Genomic DNA, 11968 nt, shown 5'->3' with positions numbered 1-11968 from the left:
ACGTATTTCTTTTTATATGCATTCTGTTGTTCAGCAACATTTTCTCTCTCATTCATAAGTTTTATAGTAGTTTATAAAAATTATTGCGAGAGCGTGTCTTTCTTTTCCTTTGGCATCGCTCTTTTTTTAAATTGGTAAGTCAAATATGTAAGGTGTATTTAATACATAGAAAAATATGACGCAGTAAACATTGTTTCAGATGTTTCGACACACGATACACGTTTATCTTGTGTCGCAGAATAATAAATATATTTCTGTACATTTTTGTCAGAATTGTTTTCTGTCATAATCAGGTCTCTGTACTTTTTCTATGCACCTTTATTAGTTTTTGTTGTATTGCTTCTGTATTATTTTATTGTGCCTGTTCTGTTCACATTGTTGTCTTGGGCTTATAATTCTTTCTTTTCTTTGTTCTTTTGAAGTTCATAACCTCTTTGACACTCGCACTAAGTGACCTGATTGACCATGCACGGGCACAAATTGGTATTTCCTATTCCACCTTTGGAAATTCGATGAGACTCTGCAGGTATGTGAACTTAGTCATAACTCGAAGGATCTCACTTTATTTCGTTTGTGTTTAATGCTTCTTCGTATGTTACATAAAAATGGTATTTGAGAGCACGAGATGATTGAGAGAAGATTCGTGCGTATTTGTGTGAAGGAAGAGAAAGGCATAAAAAGCAAATTCGTGAGTAGATGCAGTCATTATTACTGTTACTGAATTATGCATCAACGTTTGAATTTGTAATATAACACTTTTTTAAAAGTCGTTTGAGACTGTGAAGTTATATTTTGTATCTTTTAATTTAGTGGATAGCAGTAGCGTAAAAGTACACGTATATTCTGCAGTAATAGTTCCACTCACATGATCGATCTAAGGCGAAATCAACAACTAAGCAGATCAGAATGATACGCAAGTATGAATGTGGGTCGCGTAAACAATCGTCGGAATTCAAAGTGCAATTGCCTTAACACGCGCGTTCTAGCGTTTGATTGGTTTACTGAGATCTGAAGGTCAGAACAGGACTGCTTATGTTTACATAAGTTGAATTATGTTGATATAAAAAGATTTGATTATTGAGAAAATATAGTGAATCAGATTTATCTTTTTGGATATAGCACAGTGAATACTATTTTATTTTTAACCCTCAGTTTAGTGAGGATTAAGTGATTATATTCAAGGAATTGAATATTTAATTAATTCAATCAGATTATGTGAAACTTTCGAGGACGTCACTGATATTCTTCGTTCACGAGCTTACATTGAAGTAATAACATTTGGATTAATAATTAGTTTGAATTCGGTGTTATCACGGAAATATATAAGCAATATACAAGATTCTTTCGGAATATCTTGACACAGAGTCCAGATTAGCGAGAAATTGATTATACGTTATAGAATTACATTATAGGGATTCACACACTGCAATTTATTATTAATTCTTTCACTTTGTTTGATTTCATGTTTTATTTAAATAAGTTTATATTTTTGAAACTCGGATTACTTGTTGGATTTTACTTGATCTTGTTTGTTAAGTTCAAACCCCTAGACCCAGCAAATACCACGATATTAAATTCTGTATTCTTTGCGGTACACCTAAGTTATTATTTCTTTGTCTCTTATCCGCATCCAAATATATATAGTTAATTCGTTAACGATGTGGTTAACGAATAGTTTATTCTACAAACTACCATGCAGGTGATATCTGTAATAAATGTATTACACCATTTTTATGTTGTCTTTATTTTCAGGCGTTTTATAGCGTACTTCTTTGTCGGAATGCCAAATCAACTGTAATAAACGATTTCTGGTATAAAATCTCTTTTATTCGAACAAGTTTTACGTAAAAATGACTTTTTTGCTTATAGTACGCGCTCATCCCATTTTCATGTTAATTCAGTTTTCTTTAAAACATACCGCATATAACTTTTTAACTCAAGTCTAACTGCAGAGAACATAGACCCTATTCTTCCGTCTCATAATGCGCTGGCAGATTAGGGTCTATGTTGTTTGTTCTACTAATTACTACTCACAAAACTACATAGACCCAGATCTGGCTCCTGCAGATCTGGGTCTGTGCAATTTGCAGTTGGACTTGTGTTAGAAGCACGCATAGACAGTACCTAAACAAGCGAAATGGTTGTTTTGAAAAGCAGTGGATTATACAGTCCAGACTCTCATAGAAATTTATAGGATCACATACATAATTCTTGCATTTATCTGAATACTGAAAACGATTTATGGAATAATGAAAAAGGAAAGACAAATATAGACCAAAAGAAGAGACTTTAATTATATAATTCTGTGAAAAACACCAGCACACATGCGTCTAATGTCTGAACGTGAATATCGTTATGTGGTTTCTCTTGAACATGAACATCGTTATGTGGCTTCTCTTGAATATGAACGTCGTTATGTGGCTTCTCTTGAAACTGAACATGATAATTTATTTGCCTATAATAAAAAGGGAAAGTATGTAAAAGGAACTTACGGTATTGCGAATTAAATCTTAAAAAATCATAGAATTACAGACACAAGTCCTAATGATTGAAGTTCTGAATAAATATTAGTGGCAATCCAAATTAAATCCAATGCCTGAAGTGTTGATCTGCCTGTAGTGGCTCGTGTAGTTGTGATGTGCAAAGTATCTGTTCTTGGATCCAATAATATAATCCAAGAATGTAACCTTATTTGAAATTTCAGTATATATTCAAATCAACTTTTCCAAGAATGTTGTTTGTCAAGAGCACTTGGTATTTCTAGTGAATAAATAATGTAAAAATATAAATTCCAGCCCAAATGAATTGCTGGACACAACAATAATACAATTGATTCTGCTTAAGTCTTAAAACATGAAGGATTGCTTTATACAAAAACAAGATTATACAGTCCTCAACTTGACATCAGGTCATAATAAGCATTTTCTAAAAAAATATTACCAAATGGAAAATAAACTTCCAGAAGCTTACTAATGTGTACTAGATAAAATTAGTATAAAAAAGAGCATCTTCGGCATAACGTCCTTGACTCAAGCATACATAATAATCCTAATAGTTAATCCATGCACATAGAGACTATTTTAGCTACGTATTAAATTATTTTAGCTATGCACTATTTGTTTACAGAATTAAAAAGTAGAAATAGTATGATTTGTGAGAAAGTCAAGTCAAACATAAATGTTACATTATTCATATATTGTAGTAATAAAACACTTAAAAACATGACAAACAAACAATGCCAATTAAATATACATAATAAAATGCACGTCAATAATGATGATGACGATCTCCAAAGAATTTAACAAAATGTCTGAGATTTATTTCCGCACAGTAGAAAGAAAATCTATGTGTAAGGAGCAGTCATCTTAAGATCTTTGCAATAATATATCCTTGAGCATGGGATCCATGACAGTGTATCCTAATTCTGTCTCTGCAGAATTTTGAAATTTTGCTGAATCAGCGTCACGTTTTATTATCAACAGTTTGATTGAGGTTGAAAGTATTTCATGAACACTAACGCCGCGTATATTTTCATAGAATGCTTGCACACAGCAAATGAAAAAATTAACATTCCGTCGACGGAAGCACTTGCAAACTATTCTGCAATTTATGGCATTATTTTTCACAAAACAAGTTACTGGTTTGCGCTGGTTTAAGGCATAATATTCCTGTAATCACGTTGCTAAGTGCAGTGATATCTTGTACATAAGAAGAAAATTCAAATTTGCCTCTGGCATACTTTTCAAACACGCTATTAATCAAAGCTGTCTTTCTTTAAAATCTCATAATATGCGTAAACTGAGACGCCGTTTTAACCAGTTTGCGAAAACGTCTTGATAAGCAAGCCTCTTGATATGTACGTTTGGAATCGAATACAATGAAACTGCGATAATGTTAATACAAACAAAATAGAGATGAGGATTTTGGAAACAAGTTTCCAGCAATCTTTATTTTAAAGTTGCAACAGATTTAAAATGGTATTTGTTTAATGGAAGTTATACTTGACTTTCAGAATCAGAATATATTCACAATGGTGACGACTGCTTCAAGCCACCGGTTAAATAAGGTGTCTACGTTATATTCGGTTGTGATTACATTTTAATACCAGTCATCTCAATATACTTCACCAGAAACAATTAAATGCTCAAAGCTGATTGATTTATCATCCAAATCATTGACATTCTGACGACTTAATAGATTACTTTGTTACCAGAAAGAGAACCTCGAAATATTTTGTTTTTAAACGTGTGGTATCACATAGAAAGAAACAAATGTTGGATCAGCAGAAACATAGGAAAGAATTATTCATATTGCATCACGGAAATCTTAGTAATAAATGCCTCATTAAACATATTTGCTGTTATAGTTTTTTTAAAGTATCTTTAAGACAATATAGAATGTATATCTGGTCTAAACTCCTTACATTAAATCGCCTGCTGCAGTGTTGCAACAACCGTCCAAACAAGGCCGCAACTGCCAGGATGGGAGTGGGTGGGGAAGGGAGCAGGGTCGTGGGGCCGTAAATTTCCATTAAACAATAATTAGGTGGGGGTGGGGACATAATTCCTGCTCCGTCACTAGTCTTGCGCATGAATATTGGACTAAACTCCTTACATTCCATTGTCTGCCGTGCAATTACTGGTTTATGCTCTTTATATTCAATGATCTGCCGATTGTATTCGATATTCAACATTAGTCTTTCTACAAATACCAATCAGAAAGAAAATCAAAATGAGAATTAATTTTAGTATCTCCTTACACTTCTCCAGCATCTCCTATGATTACACATTATTCTGTCAAATCTGGTATATTCGTTTCTCAAAAATCTGTTTTCTAACTTAATTGTTCTTAGATTGCTTCGTAATAAAGCCATATATCAGATGTTCTACGTACAACCGACAAGCATATGGATGAACTGCACGTGTCTCTTTATGGGATAGAATAGCTTTTCTGTTCTTCAACAGGTTTTACCCGACAATGACTCTCTTTGCCGTCAGCCACGTGTTCCCCCTGTCGCCTAAGCTACTTCTCCGGCCACAAATTCGCGGACTAAACGCACTCTCTTACACATGAATATGTGAGTTAAACTCGGAAAAAGAGAAATTTAGCAGCCGATGATCTTTCAAGACTGGTCGTATTTTCTCCTTTGTAAACCAGCCCTGCAAGGGGCATACATTTGCGATTTCAAATATTTGTGGGCTTAATCTACATATCCGTTTTGCTCTTAAAGCGTAAAAGTCGTTTATTGACAGCAAGCAATTAATTATAAGTGGGATTTGAATTCCAAACGTTTAATTCAGGACATTCTTTTTGAAGATAAACTATAGCATTATTACCTATTCCGATGAGAATCTCACGAGATTAATATACACATTTATGTCTGTAATGTCTTTCTGACTGATTATATCTGTCGCATATGTATAAATGATGATAATGCAGACGTTTTATACAACAAAGTTTTGTTAGGTGGACGATTACAACATTCCCCACGCATAACTTTCGAAATCTGTCTTCTTTTATTTTTAATTTGGTCGACTCATCCACCCCGGACCCGTCTCCTGTTACATCGAAGACAAAATGAAAATTGAGCATGGTTTGACTAGTTCCTTTTAGGTATTAAAAAGCAAGAGCTGCAAAAGCATGCATGTCGTCTATTGAGAGAGCGTGACACTATCAATTTGTCCCAGTCTCAACACGCACAGGTTACGAATATTCCAATCAGTTATCGTTGTAAAGCATTAAGTTCTTCTTTCAAGTACAATACCAGATGTAAGAAAACAAAGTAACCTGAAAGGCAACAAATGCAGAAATGCACACGCCGTCTAGTTAGAGACAATGAAGCTATTAATTTTGCCCATTTTTTTACTTATATTTTATGTATGATGTAGCACATCGTTTGATTTATGGCTTGAAACAATTGGTTTCGTTTATTATTTATTTGTTGTTATACTCATTTGAATATTTAAAGTAACCATCATTGTGAAACAGCATATAACTCAACAAAGTTGTGCGCCAAAGGTATATAAAAATGAGATGAAACTTAATCGTTGTTTGGTAAACAGATTTTAGATATCGAAAAGTAACAAATGGAAAAGCATACATACTGCCTACTGAGCCACCCTCAAATTATTTGGCCTCAATTCAAGATGATAATTAAGAATATTCTCATAATGTACAGCATGATGTCCTCCTAATTATTTTGCCACGTGTAATTTCTATTTTGGTTGAGTAGAAAAGTGAAGATTTATAGATAGTATTTATTCGAATTTCCAGACTTCAAAGCTATCCAATCTTTTCCTTTATCCATCCAGTGCAAATTAAACCAAAATGCCCAACAAATGTTGAGAAGTGTGCATCAGTAAGTTTCTCATTATGCATTTGTATTTTCGATATAAATAGGAACTTACATTAAAGTTTGGAATCCAGCGATCTGATTGGCTGAAATTTAAGTCTGTTTTAAAATTGCATAATTAAGACTCACTTTCATCAAGATAATCTTGATGTAAAGTCTGGACGTAGAAATTAAATAAGCCAGTTTTAAGTAGGACATAAAGTCCAATAAATCAGACCTCCCGACTAGTTTAGCTAACGAAATGCAGACCAAATACCGTATATCGGGACTAAACTTGAGGCTGATGTTAGTGAAATTGATGCTGGGTTTTTATTGTGACGTATTTGCTGTTAGGAGACTAGGCCAATAAATCAGCCTCTCACCCATGACGAATTTGATTAGCGGTTTAGGGGTTGACATCACCTGTTCATTAAATGCTACAAAAATTTGCAGACAAATTTAGCTGCACACATCAGTGTACATCTTATGGACTGACCGGTATTTCTTGGGGCTATTGACCTACCGCCGGCTGAAGGGTTCCTTTGTTGAAATGTTTGTTATATTTCCGGAGCAAATCACAAGCCTAGCATTTATAAATTCACGCAGAGGCTAAATCTGTAATGTGGTTGAGATTTACTTTGAGTTAGATTTGGAAAGGGGTTGGCTTGTTGGTGACTGCCTGTCACAGTTAGACAAGCATTGGAGATCAGATGCGTAACTTGGGCTGCAAATAAGCAGCCGACTTGGCTTACGTATTTACATGTGTCTGCTACAGAGATAAATATCTAAAAATCTAGATGGTTGAGGGGTGATGAAAAGTATGCTAATTTGTTATAGTACTAGTGAACTTGATTCATGCAAAGGCACATACTGATTCTTTTAGCTCCCTTGTCACAGGAAAATATTGAAAATAGCTCTTTCCTGTCAAAAATGAATGTAAAAAAGAGGGGTTGGTGGCAGTGTTGGTTCAGTATAAAAGCTACCAGTTGCCTTAGGAATTAACCTGATTTCCGCAGTCAAAATCTCACAAGTCTGCTTTCTGAAAAAAATCATTGGTTTGTTTTTATTTGTATCTTCAGTGTAAAATTATTCTTATTTTTCTGCAATAGGTCATTGTCGGATGAAAATTCACCAGATAAACTGTCCAGTGAGACCTAAATTGTACGCAGGTTTGTTCTGGACACATATGCACGCAGCTAAATTGATCATCTTAATGAAAAAGTGACATCAGACCCATACATCGTTCATCATTATCAGCACAAATTGGGGTGTGTTATTTATCGGACTAGTAGGAAACCTACAAAGCACTCGCAACGGAAAACCACTCAAATTGACTAACAATCGAATGCAGTGTTTATTCGATAACAAATAAATAAATTCGCATTGCTCCTGGAATAGATAAACATTTCTAGATTGATTGTTACCTCTACCATTCATTTTTAACAAGCAAAATTAATTAACTTATATGTTTTTCCTAATTTCAAAGAACAAAAGTAACATTTCTTGTCTTGGTTCCTTATAAGTCGTGTCAAACTGAAAACAAGATAGACCCTGATCTGCCATCACAAAATGGGTCCGGAAATCAAGGTCTATGTTGTTTGTTCTACTGAATACTCCTAACAGACTACAGAGCTAACGGCGCAGATCAGGGTCTATGCAGTTTGCAAGTGGAACAGACTTATATGGGAGTATATTTGGTATCTCCAACATTTCTAGGATGAAAGCCCACTCTCTAAATAATTTATATTGTGAATTTAAATCAGAAACTATTTAAAAATCTTACACAAGAGATATATTTTCATCATGTAATCTATCTGAATAGCTCGTTTACACGATATTTTTCCTACTTACCCATTTTATAGAAACGAAATTATCCCCACCCCACTCCGATTCCAATAATGACGATAAATCATGATTACAACTTAAACAACACTTAGGTGGCAGGGTGTAGTTTCGTAAATTGGCCCCTGGCAAATTTCATAACTTAAGGCTATGGTGTGACTTTTTCAACTATTATTGTTTACTTTTTAAAGATATAGATATATTTGGGAACTAGGTGTTTCGGGCTTATGTTGTTCTTGAAACTGACGTCAGGCATGTACACCTTCCATAGTTACTCTGCAGTATGTTGATAGTGAAATACTAATAGTCGGCCAGGAAGAAAAGCTAGCCTACCATAGCAGTAAACACATGGGTTTGGGACAAGTTGAATTTTTCAAAAACGGCTTGGATGACAACTAATTTTACCTGCATCAGCCTGCTTAGTACACACTGTTTTGCAGAATTGTCATCTAGGAAAAGGGCTTGTGTTTACACTGTGAGCATCACAATGTGTCAAAAATTACCTTCGGACATGAAAATTCCAGGTAGAAATTTGGAGTTGGGATGCATAAACTTCTACTATGAACTGCCATTGACTTCTTCAGTCAAGTGGATAATATTCTTATGCTTTGATTTGATATAGGTATCCAAAAATATTGACCTTTTTGACCTCACTTGTGTATTTGAATTTTTATGATTTTTTATACTAGGTCGCTGATTTGTACCAAAAAAAAAACTGTCCACTGTCCCCTTAGGCGTGCGTAAGCATACACTAGCAAGGAGGGCCGCAGCAGAAAACTGAAGAGCAACGACGTAAGGTGAATAACTCATATTTTCTTTGGAACCGTTGGGAGAATATATGTATTTGTATAAATCAATGCTATCATATAGGACGCAAACGGTATATAGTTTTAGCCATTTGTATGAAATATATTAGGAAAAAGAAACCTCGACATATCCTTGGCACAGATGTGCCAGTATAGAATCCCAGCTGCCTTACGTTTGGAACAAGCGAATAAATCTTACCGTTTGAATCGATTAGGGACGATGTTTTCATGTAGGAAATATTTTAATCTATTTCTTGGGATGATTTTAGAGATAACACGTGAATGAACATATCATGATTCCAGATTACCTGAATTTAAGTCAACATATATAAGCAATGCGTGCAAAATTCTTGTGAAAATTTATCGCTTAAGTCAACAGAAGTTAATAATGTTGGTCTCATTTCTCTTTTCTATGGCTTGATAAAACGGTAAGAGTTAATTACTTTACCTTCTTTACATACCGTTCCTGTGACTTAGTGGTTAGAGCGTCCGCCTCGGATATGGGAGGTCGCGGGGTCAAATCCCGACCGAGTCATACTAAAGACTTATACAAATGGTTCTAACGGCTGCCTCGCTTGGTGCTCTGCATTAAGAGGCTAGTGTTAGGACTGGTCTGCCTAGTGCCAGGATAATGTGACGTTGTGGGACGTAATGCTACATGTCTGCGGCATGATGCCTGAGTGCTAGACATCACTATAAACTGTCCCACTGCATACATCGTATCAATATGACTGAAACTGTTAAATCTACGTTAAAAGTTCAAATCACACATCACACACGCACTCTTTACATACCATATATACTTACCTACATAGCGCTTATCAGTGCTGTCCAGCCTTTTTGACACAATGCACCACTGGAAAATGTTTCTCTTGAAGCAGAGGGCCGCAGCAGAAAACTGAAAAGCAACGACTATATAGCTGCTCGAGTTCTGGCGGGCCATTTAAAATCAGCCTCGTTTTATAAGACGAGTGAAACTGGACACAAAACGATCCAGATCTGCAGTAGCATTGTGAATATGCTGATCAGGGTCGTTTGTTGTACTGATTGCTCTACTGATTACTCCTAACAAATTACACAGATCCAGCTCTGCGCATTATGCGGCGGAAGATCTGGATCTGTGTAGTTTGCAGTTGGACTCGTCTTATAAGCAAGTACTGACAGTAGGCCACTGTGAATGACTTTCTTACTTTAGATGTGGCAACTTAGACGAAAATCCAAATAGGTTTCAACTTTGATTTACGATCATAGTGAACTGAATGTTAAGATAAAATAAAACTTGTACCAAAAGTCAATGGGAGACAAAACTGTTCAACTGAGGAATGATTCTATGAAGTTTTTGTAAGGTTTCTAGGGCAACGAACGGAAGAAAGTATAAGATGCAAGTAAAAAAAAAAAACATTCAATACTATTAACCGAAAATCTTTTTTTTACACGTGTATGGTTATATATATATATATATATATATATATATATATATATATATATATATATATATATATATATATATATATATATATATATATATATATATATATATATATATTAATCTTTCAATATAAAATTTCCAATATGCATTATGAAAGTAGTGTGATCTTATCTTTCAATACCTTTATTCAATACATTTCAGTTAAAAATGAAACTATACAAATTATATTGTGTAATGTATATTCGACATGTGGTTCGTTGTAGAACAAACGTGTACCTGTTCATTTTGTAATATGGGCAAGGGACCTAAAGTACTGAATAAACATTCTGTTCTGCCCTGTTTATGCTTTTCTCCACTTAACTACTGTAAACAATCTATTCTATTTTTCAGCTCAAGGAATCGCAAGGGAAACAAATATTAATCAGAATCCATTAAACGTTAACGAAAATGAAAGAAATTACTTACTCCTGGAAACATTGATATGTCTTTAGAGCAGTCCTGTTATTAGGTACAGGAAATGAATTCTAATTCCAGAATCACTATCACATTTAGACCGTGTTGTTTCAATTCTATTTGTAAGCAAATTGAATCAATTCTTGGCAAAGTTGTGAAAACACTGACATGTTTACACAGTTTCAATCATCTGGTGGAACGTTTGCCAGCTCTTGTTTTGCGGTCTGCGCTGAAAGCTTCTTTTCTTTTCTTTTAAAGCGGAAAATTAATACCTTTATTTTGCTGTATAGATGCATGGTTGTTAATCAATGTAATTTAAATGAACCTTATAGGTACTGGCCAAAATCTGTAATAAATTTCTAATGTATGTATGTATGTATGTATGTATGTATGTATGTATGTATGTATGTATGTATGTATGTATGTATGTATGTATGTATGTATGTGTGTGTGTATGTATGTATGAATGTATGTATGTCTGTGTGCGTGCGTGTGTGTGTGTAATGCAAGTGTGTGTGTATGTATGTGTGTGTGTGTGTGTGTGTGTGTGTGTGTGTGTGTGTGTGTGTGTGATTTTAAATAGTATCGGTCAATTTTATTTTGGCGTGAAATGTTATCCAGCGATAAAGAAACACTTCTTAATAAAGAAGTTAAATCTGTGTATTACCATATTCTCTATGTAATAGGTGAAAGAAGGGCATGATAAGTATCTGAACAATGGAAGTCCAGTGTCTTACCCAAAAGGAACACATTAATGAAAGTCATAAAATACGAACCCAAGACATTCACGTTATTGAAAATACGAATAACCTTCAGTAGTATTGAAATGCGATATTTGTATTACGAATACGGGTTCGAGTCTTCTACCACTAATGAATTTACTCTTATGCACACGCTAGCTTATTCACATGGATGACCGTACTCGACAAACGCGATTCAGAGTCCGGTTTTGGCGAACGCCCGTGAGCGCCTTGCTAAAAGTGTTTCGTGATTTTATCTATCTGCAGCTGCATTGGCACAGGTTTGGCGGGCTTAAATGGAACATTTAATCTGAATACAATTCTGGTACAGCGTGCCTCTAATTCTTAAATTATAACTGATAACAAC

The 11968-nt window shown here is 34.7% G+C and overlaps 1 long non-coding RNA gene across 1 annotated transcript; it reads right to left on the bottom strand.

The window, feature by feature from the left end:
• Positions 1–2270: 2270 nt before the first annotated feature.
• LOC149780729 (uncharacterized) lies at positions 2271–11012 on the bottom strand. Its single transcript, XR_016414908.1, has 3 exons — positions 10874–11012; positions 9787–9877; positions 2271–2455 (listed from the first exon to the last, which is right to left on the bottom strand). It is a non-coding gene; the product is annotated as an uncharacterized LOC149780729 (long non-coding RNA).
• Between the last annotated feature and the right edge of the window lie 956 nt (positions 11013–11968).

This window comes from Sinohyriopsis cumingii, chromosome 16 (genome assembly GCF_028554795.1).
Source record: "Sinohyriopsis cumingii isolate HCF-2022 chromosome 16, ASM2855479v2, whole genome shotgun sequence".
Lineage (NCBI taxonomy): Eukaryota > Metazoa > Mollusca > Bivalvia > Unionida > Unionidae > Sinohyriopsis > Sinohyriopsis cumingii.
Note: the sequence above shows the minus strand (reverse complement) of the source record. Positions and strands in the feature narration are given on the sequence as shown.